This window comes from Rosa rugosa, chromosome 7 (assembly GCF_958449725.1).
Source record: "Rosa rugosa chromosome 7, drRosRugo1.1, whole genome shotgun sequence".
NCBI lineage: Eukaryota > Viridiplantae > Streptophyta > Magnoliopsida > Rosales > Rosaceae > Rosa > Rosa rugosa.
In genome coordinates this window covers 30,782,721-30,801,694 of record NC_084826.1, presented here as the reverse complement: position 1 = coordinate 30,801,694, position 18,974 = coordinate 30,782,721, and positions in this window count along the sequence as shown.

Genomic DNA, 18,974 nt, shown 5'->3' with positions numbered 1-18,974 from the left:
ATGAAACATTACCTTTGTTCTGCCTTGTTCCAGTACTTCTCTAATTTGCTTTTAGTTGGGCTGTCAAGTAGTTTGTACAGTTGTCGGTTTTGCCAATCTATCACTTCAATTTTGTTTTTTTCTGTTTGTTCCTCGTCATCCACATTAATCGTCAAATCATGTATCACTTCCTCCTGTGGCTGCTGTTCAGCTGTCTGTCCTTTTTTCTTTTCTAGTGCTGTGAATCTTGTCATTTTCGCCCTCTGCCTTTGCTCTTTCACCTCGTCCCACCAGAAAATATGATGTGTTTTTTGTACTCTCTCCTTTCTCTTCGTCCTAACCACATAACAATAGAGGCCAATAGATTCTGAGTCCTGCCCTGATATCTCCTCTAAAATTGGCTTGATGAACTCAGCTCTTGTCATCTGTTGTGTAGGAGAAATGTAATTGACTGGTTCGACGTCAAAAACAGGCTGAACCTCTGGTGATATAATGATCTGATACTTGTTTGGCTCTGCTTGCATATCTTCCAAACTGACTTTTCTTGGAGGAGGAGTTTGAAACACGCCCGGAGGTGGAAACACAAACAATGCATTAACCCAAGCAGTATTTGGTGTGCAAGCATCTTCCGTCATTCTCAATTTAACCTCAGGAGAGGTTGGTGAATGAACTTGTGCAGCTACTTGGGCAAGGCATTGAAGTGGTGACTGATGTCCTTGGTCGGTAGAGTGAGGTTCCGCAGATGTCATCTGAGATGCGCTTGCTGTGGAGTAGGCAGGTTGTGATTGAGTTCCCTGAATTCCACCTTGAGATTTTGTGTTTTTGGAGTGCTTGGTGTCAGTTGGCTTGTCCTGAGGGGCCTTTGATTTTGGTGGAGGGAAACTAGGTGGTGGGGGAGGAGGAGTTGACTTGTTGTCATCACCTGGCCGTGCTATTGGCGACTCATACTTCTCAGTTAGTGCCATCACTATGCCCTCCAATTCCTTCACTCTTTTAATCAGTGAGGCTTTCTCAATTTTCAGCACCTCATTTTCCAATAACACATCCTCATTCTCTTCGTTTATTCTGCCAATTTCCTTTTCTTTCTCCTCAACTTCTTTTTTAAAAGCACTTAGCTCTTCTTCCTTTCCCTCCAGCTTTCTCTGTAATTCGTTCTTCTCTTCATTGGTCTTCCCTATATCTCTCTCCATCTTCTCATTGTTAATGTTTCCACTGGTTCTATTTTCAACATTATCTTCTTGCCCATCATTCTTTTTTTCTTTACTTTCTGTGTCTGTATTAGACTCAGAATCTTCTTCCTCTGCATCTTCTTTAACTTTATCAAAGATTTTCTGAAACAAAATTACAAAAGTTGTCAGTGACATAAGCAGTGACAGAAATAAAACAACAACACAATCATAGACATGGAAAGATACATGCACTGTGACATGAAAATATAACAATAACATCAGCAGTGACATAGTCAATGACTTGCTCAGTGACTTGACCAGTTGGAACCCTACGACATTAACAGGACCAGTGACCTAGTTTATCTACATCAAATTAACATACCTTCAACTTCCCCATGGTGTTGAAATCCCCTTTTTTTTCTATCAGGGTCTTTAATTGCCACTTTCTTATTCCGTGTTTTTCGGTTTCTCTTCCAGAGATTGGCGGCACTACTCCCGTCTTGTGGCAAAACCAATACTGTTTGGAAAATAAAAAATAAAAATAGAAAACTAGTTAGTTATTTTTCAAACAGCTGCTTAGCCATATGAATATCACAAACATAACCAATGACATATCCAAATACATAAACAGTGACATTGTCAGTGACATAAACTTGACAGTAACATTAACAGTGACCTGGCCAGTTACCTGTCCAGTGACCTGACCAATGACATGACACTGATCTAGTTTTTGTACTTACAACAGCATACGTAGTTAATTATGGGACAGCAAAATGATGCATAAACAAATTTTTAACAAGGTACGGGAATTTACCATCACCAATATCACGCAACCTGCCATGTTTTGGGATTCTTTTGCCTTTCGTTTAATTGATTTTTTAAGGAAGTCGCCAACTTCCTTTGCCCAGCTATATTTTCCCAGACTTTCCACCTCTTCACAGACTCTTATATAGTCCCAAGATATTGTTCCTCCAGAGTTTGGGAACAGGAGTTTGATGAAAAGGTTCAAGAGTACTAATACGGCAACATTTCTGTCCCGTTTCGTTTTTTCATCCCCTGTTTCTGGAGTTTCTGCCAATGCCTTCTTCAAAGCTTCCTCTGCAGCCGCCTTGTTGATCCTCTGCTTTTTGTCAAAGTATTTAGTCACGAACTCAGATCTGTATGCCCCTTCTTTGGTCTTTGGTACTGATAACCCGGATCCCGGCACTCCTAAAATCATAGATATATCACTTGTTGACATTCTGAATTTCCTGTTCCCAAACACAAAAAGGTCTGTGTCGCTGTTGTATGCTTGTAGCAGAAGTGTGATTAAATCATCCGATTTCTTTGCATCCTTTTCTTTAATTGAACCTCCATGGAATGCATCTATCAGCGTTGCAAAGGGTGTTTTCTGCAGCAGCTCTAAAGTCCCTTCAGTCAAGTTATTTTTGTTTTCTGCAATTGTTTTCAGAAAAGCAAGCATTGTGCAGCGATACTGCACATAACCCTCTTTTACATATCTTTTTCTTTTCCCTGGGACTTTTTCCTCTTCATCATCCTTTGTATCTTCTTCCTCATCAGTTTCTTCCTTCTTCTTTGTACTCTCTTTTTTTGTCTTGCTTTTATCCATTTTCTTCTTCTTCTTGGCACGAACTTCTTCTTCATCTTCATTTTCTTCCCTGTTTCTTCTTTTCTCCTTTTTAGTTTTCTCCTTTTTAATCTTATTCTTCTTCTTACTGCGGACTTGTTCTTCATTAGATTCTTCTTCATCTTCAGTTCCTTCCAGTTTTCTTCTTTTCTACTTTCCAGTTTTCTTCTTTTTTTCCTTCTTCGTCTTCTTACCCCGGACTTGTTCTTCATCAGATTCTTCTTCATCTCCAGTTGTTCCTTCCTCAACTTCACTTGATTCTTCTTCATCTTCAGTTTTCTTCTTTCGCTTTTTTCTCTCTTCCATTTTCTTCCATTTTATCTCTTTCAACTTTTCCCCAATTGTTTCTTCTGGACTTTGTTCTTTAGATTGTTCTTCTCCGGATTCCTCACTTTGTTTTCTTTTTAGTTGGTCCATTCCTCGAACTTTTTAAAAAAAATCCTGTAAACAGTTATGAAAATTAGAATTCAATAGTTATTTTAATAGTTACATAACCAGTGACATATTTATGCACATGTTTATGATAGTGACATAACAGTTACATGCCCAGTTACATGACCAGTTACATGATCATAGCCAGTGACCAGTGCAGCGACATGGGCAGTGACAAAGACATTGAACAATGACAAAAGGCTGAAATTTTCTCGCATCATCCCACATGTAATTCAAACAAAACTAACATGGAAATTCATTTTCTCATCAAATTCCACATGTAATTCAAACAAAACTAACATGGAAATTCATTTTCTCATCAAATTCCACATGTAATTCAAACAGAAATCATCATTTTCTCATTAGATTCCGCATGTAATTTAAACAAGTCTCACCATTTTCTCATCAGATTCCACATGTAAGTCAAACAAATGTCGCATGCAAATTCATTCTCTGATGAGACTCCACATGTAATTGAAATATCTTTTCTAATTCAAACAAAACGCAAGCTATTCAAATCGAAATTATATGAAAGGAGGAGGAAGTTACCGGCGGCTGTCTGACGAGCACAGATTTTCAAATGTTTTCGGTAAATTTGAAGAACCGTAAAACTTGGGGCTTAGTCGGTGAATCACTCTTGCTTACCCACCGTTCACGGTGGAGGAAATCAGTCGTTGTCCTCTGTTTTAGCCGGAGAGAAAATTTTTGAGCAGTTTCTCTGAGTTTAGGGCAAAAATCGTATAAAGTTTCTCTGAGTTTTGAAATTGTGAAAAGATATTGTAAAATGAACCAAGAGAAATAGTCGCCCTCGGGTTAGATAACTGCCACTGGCAGTTTACTTGTAGTTGAATGGTTAGATAGGTAATTTCAAACATAGAAAGTGACATAAGCAGTGACTTCAATTTTTACATTTACTTGTTCTATTTATTGGCATGCTGCATTAGTTTTTAAAGTTACTTGTCCAGTGACTTGGCCAGTTACTTTATAGGGTTCATAAGGACATAATTTTTTTTACAGTTACTTGCTTTATGTTTTGGCTCATGACATTACCTTTTACAGATTTTTAATTGAAACTTAAACTTTGTTTGTTGTCGTGCAGCGGAACGCTGCAGTTGCGGTGCAGCGGCACGCTGCATTTAAAAATAAAAAGATTACCAAACATGTCTTGTCTTTTGCTAGTGAGTGACTTTGTCAGTTACTTTGCCAGTGACTTGGCCAGTTACTTTATAGGGTTCATAAGGACATGAATTTTTTTTACAGTTACTTTGCCAGTGACTTGGCCAGTTACTTTATAGGGTTCATAAGGACATGAATTTTTTTTACAGTTACTTTGCCAGTTACTTTATAGGGTTCATAAGGACATGAATTTTTTTTACAGTTACTTGCTTTATGTTTTGGCTCATGACATTACCTTTTACAGATTTTTAATTGAAACTTAAACTTTGTTTGTTGTCGTGCAGCGGAACGCTGCAGTTGCGGTGCAATGGCACGCTGCATTTAAAAATAAAAAGATCAGTTTGGTAATGTCTTGTCTTTTGCTAGTGAGTGACTTTGTCAGTTACTTTGCCAGTGACTTGGCCAGTTACTTTATAGGGTTCATAAGGACATGAATTTTTTTACAGTTACTTTGCCAGTGACTTGGCCAGTTACTTTATAGGGTTCATAAGGACATGAATTTTTTTTACAGTTACTTGACCAGTGACTTGGTCTATGACATTCAGGTTGCCATATCCAGTGACATTCAGTTTCAGAAGATCATATCAAACAAACTTTTACATACTGAAGCAATATCAAACAAACTTTTCAGAAGATCATATCAAACAAACTTTTATATACTGAAGCAATATCTGCAAGAAAATATTAAAAAATGGAAATTCCGATTGAACAAATGAATGGATATATATGATGAATCAATTCGAAAAAACTATATAACCTATCCTATTGCCTAAACAAATTTCTACACTTCATTATGTTTTGAGTTCCAGCTGTGCCTACTTTCTGCAAATGACTTTACAACATGAGCTCTAAAATTCAAAATATCATCCTTTGCGAGCTTCTTTGGAACTTTCCCTTTTTTCGAAATTATCTCCATTGTGTACATTACAAAAAGTCCGCAATCCAATCTGTTCATCATATAAAAATTGAAGTAAATGAATTTGAACTTTATAATGATTATATTGACATTTTTAAAGAGCTGTGTACTTACGAATCTTTTCCTTGCTGAGGGTTGTCTTTGAGTTCTGTCACTGCCATTTTTTGTTTATAGTTATCCTTGATCCACTTTATGCTTTCTCTCTCGGTTTCAGTCAATGGAACTTCTATCATTTTCAGTTCTTCTTCTGAACTGTTCTTTTCATCAAATTTCATTCTGCATCCCTGTTCCAGCATGTCATCTGCTTGTTGTTTTACTGCTGTCATCCAAAGTTCGACCATGTCAACCTGCATTTCCAACATCGCAACATAATCAATAATATGCTTTCTGCTTAAATTAAATATATGAAATTAGTATGACGAAAGTGTTCCATACCATTTTTTGGACATTTTGAAAGGATTTTCCAGTTGATGGTTTTTTCGGTCTTTTTGAATCACAGTGGTACCATTCATTTAATTCCTTGTCAAAAATGAGCAGTGTATGATGAAATCCTGATTCATGTGAGATTGGGAAGAATATATAGTTGGATCTTGCCAGATTCTGGAACAGTGGTTCGCAGAGGTACAGATGTACATAATACACCGTCAAATTTTCTGCAGAATTCTGTTTGTAAGAAAAAAAGAAGACAAGTTATTATCAATTAAGAATTATTTGCTTTGATTGTAGATTGATAATCGTTCCACTACTTACCCAGCATAAGGGATTCATAAAAGTTGGGACATCCAAGTCTTGTGATTCTTTCTCCAACAGCTGATCAGTCAAGAGAATTCTATAACATTCGATGCAATTGCTTGCTATCGGTTCGTCCATGATCATGTCTTTTAAATCCTGTCTTGAAACCTGTGCTCCATACTGTCTTCCATCCCAGAAGTATACTCTGCAAAGAATGAATAGTGTAAGTAACATAGATTGTGATGTTGGTTATTTAAAAATCACATGGCCAATGACTTGCCCAGTGACTTCACTTGCCCAACTCGTTGGCCAGTGACTTCCGCAGTTACATGGACAGTGACTTGGTCAGCGACTTTACTTGTCCAGTTACTTTGTCAGTTACATGGACAGTGACTTGGCCATTGACTTCACATGGCCAGTGACTTCGCCATATACATGAAAGATGGCCTGGCCACTTACTTTGATAGTTACATAAACAGTTACTTGGCCAGTGACAATAAGTTTAAAATAGAATTTTGACTTAATTAAAGTATTACCCTGATGGTGCATTTTGCCAGTATTTCTGGACTCTCCTCTTGGTGTCCTGGTCCATAAAATTGTATACTTTGCTCTCCTCCCAGTCTACGACCTCAGGAGGTAGCTGCTTCTCTTCTTGCTCTTTATTGATTTGTGCATTTTCTGCAGCGTCCATCTGTCTTATTGCTTCCCGAACATCCTCTGGTACATCGTCCAACTTCTGTTGTGCTACCATCTGTTCTAGCCTTTTACGTTCAGCATCTGGCAGTGAGGCCTTCATCTCCTTTTCTTTTTCTTCTTTTTCTTTCTTTTCAGCCTCTTTCAATCTCTCTTCAATCTCCTTTGCTTTCTTCTGTCGTTTTGCTTTCACATCCCCCCACCAGTAAATGTTGTCCTTTTTCTGTGTTCTTCTCCTATTCTTTAATCTCACAACGTAAGAGTAGAGACCCATTGATGATACCGTTTCACTAGAATGTTGCTGTGTAAGGTGCATTGTTAACTGGCCCTTTTTGCTCTGCTCTGGTGTCTTCTTCTCTTTCTCTATGCTCAACGTACGAAGTTGAGATGCTTCTTCAACTATAGGACTTTTCACTATCTGAAACATGTCAGCTTGTTGTTCCATTTCCGCCACTGTGAGCATGTGGACTGTGGGGCTCTGGAACTGTGAGTCCTTGTGTGATGGAGGTGTCGATTGAGTTTCTTCTGCCACTGTGCAGTGAGGTGGAGATTGAGCTGCTGCTGCTGCAGATTCTTCGACTGTGCAGATCCCTTGGGTCTGACTTTCCTCAACAGTCGATTGATCTTTCTTTTCTGTGTTTTCTTCTGCTGAGTTAGGTGGTGGGGAGCTGTGCTGCTGAGCTGCTGTTGATGTGTGAGTCTTTGGGCTCAACATTTGCTCCAATTCCTTCAATTTTATCTCTAACTCCTTCACCGATGATGCAAGGCAGAAATTCTCGGTCACAAGTGTAGCATTTCGTTCCTCCAGATTCACCATGTCCTCCGTGATTTTCCTTAGTTCCTGTTCCTTTTCGTTCAGTTTTTTCTTCAAATTATCTTTCTCCACAGTCATATATCTTATCTCCTCCTCCTTTTTCTGAAGCTCTTTCTCCCACTTGTTTTTTTCTGAAGTTGTTTCCTGTTCAGCCACCTCAACTTGTAGGTTATCTTCTTCGTTTTCACAATTCTGATCATCAGCTCATTTTTCCTCTCCTTCCGGAACTGTCTTTGCTTCATCTGATCTATTCTCCTCTTCCTCGGATTCTGATTCCTCTCTATCCTCCTTCAGGTTTTCAAAGATTTTCTGAAAGAAACATATTCAATATGTCAGTGACATGCTATGTGACATGAGCAATGACATGTTTACAACAGTTATGAAGGCCAGTGACATGAAGTGTGACTTGGCCATTGAACATGCAGTGTGACAGTGACTTAATCAGTGACTTTTAACCAAGATAGTTACTTGGCCAGTGACGTGCCTAGTGACAACTACTTTGACAGAGAAGAAAATACCTCTAGTTTTTTTCAAGCTGTTAAAACTTGTCCAATTCTGCATCAGCTTCTGGATGTCCCATTTTCTCATCCCATGATCTTCGTTCTCCCTTCCAGATATTGGCTTGATTTTTCCAGTCTTTTGACAGAACCAATACTGCTTGCACAAAAAACAAAAAAAAATTAGTCATAGTGACTTGACGAATGACATGCAGTTTGTCTTGATCAGTGACTTGACCAGTTACATTTCAGTCTGACAGTAACTTACCAGTATTATCAGAACGCAGCCTCCCGTATTACCATATGGGCTGGTTGACTCCTTTTTCTTTTTCAAAGTCTTTATAGACTTTTTTAAGAAGCTTCCAACTTCCCTTGCCCAGTCATAAGATCCGATCTTATCCAAATTTTCGCAGGCTTTGACGTAGTCCTATGAAATTGTTCCTCCTGCGTTTGGGAACAGAAAGTTGATGGACAAGTCCAGCAAGATTAATCTTGCCACATTTTTGTCCTTCTTCTCAATCCCTTCCTCTGTTGTTGGATTGTCCTTGAGCGCATCTTGCAGAGCTTTCTCCACGGCTCTCTTGTTAATTCTCGCTGTGTTTGAAAAAAACTGCTGGACAAAGTCGGACTGATATGCACCCTCAGAAGTCTTTGGGACCAACTGACCTTTTTCTGGCATTCCTAGGATCTTTGAAATATCTCTTGTTGAGATCCTGAATTTCTTCTTTCCAAAGAAGAAGAGGTCATTTTCATGGTCGTAGGCCTGCAGGAGGAGTGTAATGAAATCATCAGATTTCTTGGCTGACTTCTCCTCTATGTAGCCACCATGGAATGCATCGACAATATTTCCAAATGGTGACTGCCTGAGCAAATCTAATGTTCTTGCACTGAGATTCTTCTTGTTATCTTTAATTGTGTTCAAGAAACTTATTAATGTGCACCTGTACTGCACATGTCCTGGTTTCACATTTCTCTTCCTCTTTGGTGCTGCTTCAGTTTTTTGAAACAGCACCAAAGAGGAACCCTTCTTTGGTGATTGTTCTACTTCTTCTTCTTCTTCTTCTGTTTCTTCCTGTCTTTTTTTTTTTGATTTCAAGCTCTTCTTGGGAATTTTCTTCAGTGATGGTTCTTCTTCTTCTTCTGTTTCTTCCTGTCTTTTTGTTTTTGATTTCAAGCTCTTCTTGGGGATCTTCTTCGGTGTTGGTTCTTCTTTTTCTTCTTCTTCTTCTTCTTCTTCTGTTTCTTCCTGTCTCCTTTTTTTTGATTTCTTCAAGCTCTTCTCCGAATTCTTGTTTCTGTGTATCGTTCGATCGTGTTCTTCATCTTCTGATTCCACCTCTTGGTAGTCTTCGTCATCATCGCTTGGTTCCCTTTCTTTTCTTTTTGTTCTTGCCATTTCTGATGTTTAAATTCTGTTGAAAAAATAAGAAGGTTAGCATTGAGTTTGCAGTTACATAATCAGTTACGTAGTCAGTTACTTGGCCAGATACATATATTGTAAGTTACATGATCAGTTACATGGTCAGTTACAGCTCATGTCAATGACAACGTCAGTTACATGATCAGTTACTTGGCCAGTTACATATGTTGTAAGTTACAACGTCAGTTACATGATCAGTTACATGTTCAGTTACATACATTGTAAGTTACATGGCCAGTTACATGATCAGTTACATTATCAGTTACATGTTCAGTTATATACATTGTAAGTTACATGGCCAGTTACATGGCCAGTTACATGATCAGTTACATGATCACTGACAGGAGGTTAACACACGTTGCCAATGAGTTGGCCTTTTCCAGTGACTTATCTGGCCTTTTGAGTTGTCTAGCGACCTGGCCAGTGACCTCACTGGCCAGTTTCATTATCTGAGCCTATAAAATATGTATTTGCACTAGCAGAATTTCCATTCAAGTAAAGCCTAAAGCCTAAACAGCATGACACATAGTCATTATCTCCATATAAATGGTTATGTTACTGTCCATGTCTCTGTATCAAATCACACCAAAATGGAAACAGAGCCCCTCCAAAATCAAATGATACCCAGTCAGTAACCTATGTCACTGGCTATGTTACAGCATCAAACTAAAATTTGAAGACAGTCATTGATCATCTCCACTCAAAAAAGCTTTAAATCTTCACTCAAACCAAAACTTGGAATCGAATTGTTTTGTTTCAGAATCAAATGCAGAAATAATTATATCATATTCGACTTATAATTCCAAAACTAAATACTATATCAATGACTCGAAATTAAGTAAGAGAAGTTTCTGAGAATCGAGACTGAAAGATTACCCGGTCGAGGTAGACGATTCGAGTTCTGCAATTCTTCGAATCCCTAAAATTTGGGGCTTTTCTGTGAAGTAGTTTTGCGTCGGCGCTGCTTCACCGTTGAGCAAAACAGTCGTCGGAGAATGTATGTGTCTCAGAATGTGACCGCCAGAGATGAAGATGAGACGGAGTAGGTTTGAGCGGTTTTGGAACTTTGAAATTCGGAATTATAATTTGGAGAAGATAAACAGTTGGGAAATTTGCAGTTAACTGGTAATGAAACTGACGGTGGCAGGTTTTGTAATTAAGTTGAACTCTAGTGGTAGGTTGTGAACAGGTGACCTTAATTATCATGGGGACATTTGTGGTGTTTAAATTATAATAAGGCACTTCAAAATGACCTTTTTTATCATTTTCCCTTTTTTATTTTATAAATATATATATATATATATATATTGTGTTTTTTTTTGTTTTGATTGGGAGTGAGGTAGCAAGCCACCTCCGTTATATTAGTGAGTTAGTAACACACTCACCCAGTTAATATTCAGACCGAAGATCACATAATAATTCCTCTTGCTCTTTTCTCCTTATTCCTTCCACACAAACCCCAACTTGCACCTCCACATACTTGGCATATCATCGAACTCTCTAACCATTTGTTTTTCAAAAATTGCAATTTTTCCTCAATCACATTGTGTGTGGATACGCATACATTTGATTTCATTGTCTCATCCAACTCCTCTGAGCTCAATACCATAGACAATGACATTATCGCTTCAGCATTTCTGAAAAATTCAAAGAGCTTTAAAACAAATCGGGGACTAACACTTAGTCACCCACTAATCTCAATAACAACTTATTGCAAAGCAGTGGTAGATCCACTTACCAACCTTGTTTCCACAACTAAATGACCAACACATTAGTGTAAGAATTTCTCAAGCGTTACTTGTAAACAATTCACGTGGAATACTCCATCACGCATCAAGTTACGCAACATAATAACATTCATAAAACTTTCACATTTGGTGCTTCCGTTAGCTACATATCCCAATTTTGGGGCTATTTTTATCACTTCACCAAGTGTTCCTATTATACTTCCCATAGGATACAGTTTATTTCGTGAACCACGCTTCTTTTCGATAAGTAACCTGCTGAATAGTAACTTCGTTGCAACCATGCAATGGTAGCCTACCTTTCAAAATTAACGAAAACAATTTGATGTCACACCAAATCCCCATTCGATGAGAGTAAGGAATTAGTCGGGAATTTGAGCCCCAAACATAAGTGGCAACCAGGGAGAGAAACCAACCTTTCCCGTACGTTTAGCATGAATAACTTCCATAAAACGTAACTATAAATGACACGTCAACAACGTTGTTACTGATGCCAGGCTCGTTGTCACGCCCCGATTTTTAAACAAAATAAAAATCTATATATATAATCTCATAATTATACATGCGTGATGATTCAGCCATCAATACAAAATACCTGAAAAACTTTTTCCTTTTTAAACCAAGTACATACTAATGCCCTGAACCCACTAAGTCAATACAGACTCGCTCCGCAGAGTCATATATTACACAAGTTTACGAATTAAATTGCCACAACAAAATAATAAGTAAATGCTCCTAAGAGCTACTACAACAGAAGTCTTAATAACAGTAAAGTCATAAAATTTGCTTCCTACCATATAGCTGTAAGCACGCGATCTCAGCTTCGGCCACGATTATCCTGACCTGCAAGATTAACCCCTACACCATTGAATAGTGCACCGAGTTGCCACACAACAAACCCGGTAAGCTTATGAAAGCTCGTATGAGTAACTCAAAACACACACGCATAACTCGCCCAACGAGGAAAACCCATCAACTCGTGAAAAAGGAACACACACCCTGTTTTCCCAAAACAACCCATTCTTTTCCCAAAAGAAAACAACACAAATCACCCCGTGACAAAAATCATATTAATTGAAACTCTGACAATTCAATATGCATTTCTCCAAAATCACAACAAAAGTCACACCATGACAAAATCATATAAATTGAAACTCTGACAATTTAAATATGATACACAAGTCCACCCCGAACATTTAAGAGAAAGAATCCCCGAAACTCTCTTTTAAAACACGTTTTCAAACAACAAAAGTCACTCCGTGACAAATCATAATAATTGAAACTCTGACAATTAAATATGATACACAAGTCCTCCCTGGACATTTAAAAGAAAGAATCCCCGACACTACCTTTTAAAACACGTACTCATGAGCATCAAATAGCTCCCCGCTACCCCCCATGATGTACAATGGTAACAGACTAGAGCTCTAACTGATCGTATCCACTCACCAGGCCAAGGCGTGAAGTCCCGATATATATGCCTGAGGTCACTCCCACAGCCCCGAATCCTCAGACCTCCCCGGCCGTCAGATCAAACATTTCAAAGCGGTCACTCAGGACCAAAAGTTACTCAACTCTCAAAAGGAGATGTCACCCCGTGACCTCCGATCATCAGACCTCCCTAGTCGTTAGATCAAAACGATCAAATCACACTAAAGCAACTCACACCAAATCTTGACACTTTTCAAACAATAGAAATTCCCAATTCCTAAAACAATGTTTCCCGAACAGTCAAGCCTCAAAACAATAGAATGAAACTCATCAATCCCTATTGCATAAATCACTCATCAACCCATAAGAATATACATATTTCACGTAAATGAATATATATATATATATATATATATATATATATATACGTGGTCATTCACTCAGGAATGCCACTAATACCAACTATAGTTTGCAGTTAACTAAAATAACTCTCAAAACGATAAAGGTAACTTCGTTCGTAAATGAACATTGTGAGATTACTCACCTCGGAATCCTGCTGCGTCTTCTATACAAAACCGAACTAACACTCACACCAAAAACTCGTCCAAATCACCTTGAGAAGCACCTAATCACCAATGGTCTCAAATCAGTATACGAATCACCAAGTGATTAAAGTTCGAATCCCCAAATTGAACAACAACCCTGAAAGTAATGTCAATCAAGGCGAACCCTCATCCGAGACCACCCATAGTCTCCGGAATGCTTTTACGATCGATGTGACAAAACCATAAGTCGATCGGATAGTCGGATCCTCACGGATCAATAACCGAAACTAATGAAATCACAAAAACCCTAACATGCTCATACGATCTCCAAAAATTACGTATTGTATATCGAAATGCTCGTATCGACGAGTATATCAAAGTCAGAAACAAAAACTATTCCTGAGGTGGCCGGAAACAGCCGGAAAACACTACCACAGTGGCGGCGCCGTCGCCGGCCCAAAGTTGGAATTTGACAAAACTTCCAACACAAAAATTCTTCATCTCAACTCCAATTACAACTTTCATAACTACACCAAAGTCAAATTATAAACCAATCGATCGAATTTTACCTTAGAACAAATCGGGCCGATTGAAACCTTAGAACTTCAAAGCTTCGATTCGTCCTCCACAAGTGGAATCATTCCAAGCGACCTTGGGAGAATCCTTCCCCAGCCTCAGGGCTACAAAACCCCTCAAGAAACACCGGCTATGGTGGCCGGAATCGCTGACTCCGATGAAGGCGATTTCGTCCCCATCACGGCTTCTTCTCGGCCTTGCAGCGCCCACCACAGCTCGACCCACGCTCGATGACTTCCACAGATGTGTAGAGGAGGTTGAGGCGAAGAAAGCCCAATTGGAATCGTGTCCTATGGTGGCCGGACGGCGAAGAAATCGGCTGGCGAAGGTAGAAGAACAGCTCGGGCTTGGGGAGAGAGAAAGAGAGCTGGGTTTCCCAAAATGAAAACTCTGATTTTTCTGATATTTTTCCGGAAATTTCCCTATTTAACCAAAATGGAAACTTTTTCCGATGTCCATAACTTCTTCATATAAACTCCGATTTTCGCGTTCCGCATGTCCACGAACTCGTATCGATGCGCTCTACGACTTTCGTGAATGAAGTTTTCTGAGAAACCCAATTTATAAAAAGTCAACCCTTGCACCCCCCCTAAAAATGACGCTTCCTGAATAATTATTCGCCCGAAACACTTCCGCTCCATCCATGAGCCACGAAATCGTCCAATAACCACTAATTAAATTCCGAAAAATCCTCGGAAATAAATACGAATTCCCGAGGCACTACTCTCGTAGTTATCGACAATTTTGGTTACCAAACCGCTTACACCTTTATTCGTAGCTCTAGCGGATACTGTTTACTTCATAATCGAACAATTATAACAGTTTGTCCAGATGACATCGAAACCAAGCACACCATTTGGTAGACTTGATGTTATATTGTTAAATCACAACAACTAGGTATCTACTACGCGTCATGAGACACCAATCAATAGGTCGCTTGGCATTAACCGAACAAACCGTCCAATGCTCAAGGCATCAAATTGCAACAATACTTTTCGATAAGGTTCAACGAAATTCGAGGATCACTAATCGAAGTTGACTCCTCTAAATTTGTAAAGATCGTAGCATTTCCATTCACGGTCTCGACCTTGAACTATCATTTTCACCCTACGAACTCGTTTGATGTCAAAACTCAGAAATCAAGTCATAAGCGCTCCTTCAATTTTTGGTCGAGCCAAAACAGTTGAATAGGTTATAGGCACTTTATTTCCTTGTGTTCTTGTCCGACAACAAGAAAAAGTAATTTCTAAATATTCTCCTCTAAAGTAATCCTTTACTTTCGAAGTAGGTGTCCTGAGTAAATCGAAGGTGAATAAACATTCTTCCAACCACTAGTTTTACATAAAAAGAGTAACCAAAAGTAAAAGAAAACCACAACGAGATTAACATTTCAAGTTTCCAAGAAGTTGGAAAATAATTTCGAATGGGTTCACGACTAAAATTTTTTGATATGCAATTTCAACCAAATCAAGATCCCTATATCCAATCTAGAGATACTGACCGAGACCGTCGTAAAATTTCAGAAATTTAAAAGTAGTAGAGGTCGGATAAAACTACATTTCAAGTAGTTGCATAGACAAAATAGTAAAATTCTTGAAATTTCAATTTTGCTTGAAAACAGATTAGAGGAAATTTTCAACTTTCCTACTTTTCGAACAAGATTTGTTGGCAAGAACCACTTGGTAGGTAAGGAAATAATTTCAAAGGCATTTCGCTGAAACAGCCTGGAAGATAGTTTTGACTTTGTTTTCAAACTCTAGGCTGCAGAACTTCTGAAGAGCCTAAAATGTTCGAGCTTGTAGAACAAAACACTTCAGTAAGAAAAAAAATCGATTGTTTAAGGTGCAGTCTCTTGACTTATGAGGAAAATATTTTGAGTAATGCAAGAGACGAAAATCAGCTTTTGTAGTAAGAAGCAAGAATGTATAACGGTTAATATAAACTCTGGGTGTGGGAGAAATGTTTCGAAGTCCTTGCCTCAAAAGTGAACGCGTGTGGTAAATGCGTAAATTGTCACCTAGATTTTTGAATTCGTACTCGTCTTTTACCTTTTTATGCCTCGAATCCCGGTGTAGTGGATTTCTCCCCAAGCAAAACTAGGAGATACATCGATCCGGGAGAGCTACTATTAACTTGTGAATTCTTATCTTCCATTCGAATCTCCAAATATACGTGTCAAAGTTTCCAGCCCTGACGTTCTTTCTCTAAGCTAATCATTGTCACTATGAGAAAACTAATTCGAACTTTGATCCTTTAGTGCAGCGAAACCTTTGGAACGATTGTCCCAATAGTGGACTTATGAGTTCGCCAATTGCGCATAAGTATTTATGTTCAAAGTTTTCTTGACTTCTCCCTTTTCTTGATGGCGAAGCCAAAACATGTAATTCTACATGGCACATTGATTGCCTTTCTCCACATCCCTGTAGAAGGAGGCATTAATTCAACTTTCGAATTTTCAATTATTTCTTGACATCACCATTTTAGCTTCACCCCAACCACGTAATCAAAGTTGTCTTTCAAGAGTGTGCTACCAACTTGTCCACGTTCTGAAATTCGTAGCGTTATTAACTTCAAAGCAATCAAAGATTCCTTGAAGTAAAGAAAACTGGCTGCTAAAGTTATAATCCTTTAAAGATCTTTTCTTGACCACTCTTAGAAACGTTGCTGGTGAACCTACTAATACCAGTACAACGGCGTGACCCTGTGATCTCGAAGCATCCTAACATTTCCAAGTACGTTGCTGGTACCGCAATCATTTATTTTCCCAACAATTTCTCTGATTATAGGGAACATAATTTCTCAACTCTCTGCGGGCCAATGGCAACCCAAGAATAGTTTCTGTGACTCTACTAGTCATTCCTCAATTTCTTGTGTTTCCCAACAAAATAATCTTGTCAACACAACAACTCAACATTAGATTTTCCAAAGCAACAAAGCTTCATATTGTTCCACCAATTAACAACAGAGTTGGGGAGATGCCAAGCTCAAGCAATACTTAATTTCATGTTTGTGTTGCCATTACAAGTTTCCCTATCAGTCCACCACTTGGGAAATGCTTGAGAGGTGTCTACCTTACTCGAAAATCACACCTTCTTTCCGTAGAGCATTGATGGGGAACCGCTGCAGTCGGCCCATCGCTCGGAAGAAAGAAGAGGAAATCGAGCGAAAATATGAACACCACTGATCCAAATGACTACATAGGGGTCATTATCTCACTTTTTACTCTAATTTTCACGTTGATCCACCCAACACTCTATATTTTACAATACGTGCAACCATATATGTAGTACAATAACTTTAATCCATCAATAAAATTTACTCTATAACACTAGCATGGGGGTACACAAATATTCCTTTCAACTTCATCTCTAACCTACTTTTCCAAGTACGAACTCACCCAATCTAACCTCGTTCACTCCTTGATGCTCAATCCGCTAATAATTTACCCAACACTTTATCCAATTTTCATACTTACTACCTTTAGAGAGTTTGTGGTCGAGTGGCATCATGACGGCATTGGCAATTTAAAATTTAAACCAAACTTTAAAGCACCACAAAAAGACAAACTAAATAATTTTCCAAGGAATCTCAAATGTATCTTTACTATTCAAATCTAATGAAAATTCTTTGAACGACTCGGAAGTAGCCTCACTGAAAAATATTTGCAAGTGAAATGAGGTAAAAAGGTATCATCCGAAAAAAGTAAAATAAAAGAAAGGGGTCAAAAAATATTTTTGCCAACATATTTTTAAATGCCCAAGAAAACCGAGTGTTTTGCTCAACCAAATTAGACACTTGAAAAATTTGAAAAGGGTTGCTAGTTTTGCAAAAACAATTTCAAAAGTACTTCGGAACCTAGAGCTCTGATACCAAATTTTCTGTGGTGACCCGAGAGGGGGTCCCACAGCGCCGCGACCACGAGCCAATGAGAAACCGACATGTCACGAATGACATCCCGATGACTCATCAACTCGAAACCGCAAGGCCTTTTGGGTTTAGTTTGTTGGTTTACAAAACATTTTCTTGGACAAATCATTCTAGCAACCGAACAACATATTTTCAAAGCGGAATTTAAAGTGGGCTAAAGGATTTGGGCTTACAATAGGAGCCCAATTTGGAAAATAACAAATCACTAAATAAATACAAGTATGAGAGACGCGCCCCAGGGTTACGGGTCTCCCGAAATTTTGTAAATAAGCGAGTAGAAAACAAATAAATAAATAAAAAGTAAATAAATAAGTTACTTCAAAATCCGATAAAGGACTAAGACCTTAATTTAATAAAGTCCAAGAGAAATACGCCAAGCCGGGCCATGTGCCTCCCCTGTACGCTCCCCGACCACATGCTCGAAACCTACACACTGTTGTAGGGGTGAGCTTTCGTCCTCGCATGCCCAGTAAGGGCCGACCCAACCATGCTAGGTTTGAAAAATAATATACTTGAAAATATTTACTACATAATATTGTGCACGTTTATCGAAAATACTTTAAAGAGAGGCAATCAAAAACATTTATTCTCTTTTATAAAACATATGCATCATGCTTCACACAACTTGGAGCTCCGAGATACTTACCTGCTGGCTACTCTAAAACAATCGGTGACCGGCCCGGTTCGTCATCATTTGAGAACCGGCCAACTACTCTGTAGTGCTTGTGACTATAAGTAGCGAAAGTGTCCATTTCCTGGCCCTGAGTGTCCTATGACTGGTTCACCATCGGTACTTACCTTTTTCCTCGACGAACATAGGAGCACAGCCCCCTCCGGAGGTTCACGGTTATCGACACCGTGAGATCCCTAGGAATCAACGCGTCTAGGTCCCATTCACTTTCAGGTCACAAGTACAAACATACATTGGGTACAGTATCTCAACATGCTAGTCTAGCCTCGGTTTTCGCAATAAATAATCATCAGTTATGAAAACACAAGTATCACGAGGCATCGACTAATGAACAACCAAAAACGTACTTGCAGACAACATACTATTATACTAGAGCATTCTACGTATATCGAAAAGCCTCTAACAAGGAATGGACAACTCACCCTACCTGGATATGGAGTGCTCGTCCACAATTAGATTCGTTCTTGACTTTCAATACATCGTCCAGTTCCATGTGCACACGCTCGAGTCCTTTGAAATAAATTCAAACTAATGAGTAACTTCACATTATCATAGCGTTAACCAAACAACCAAAGCTTTGATTTAATTTCTTTGAAGTCCAACT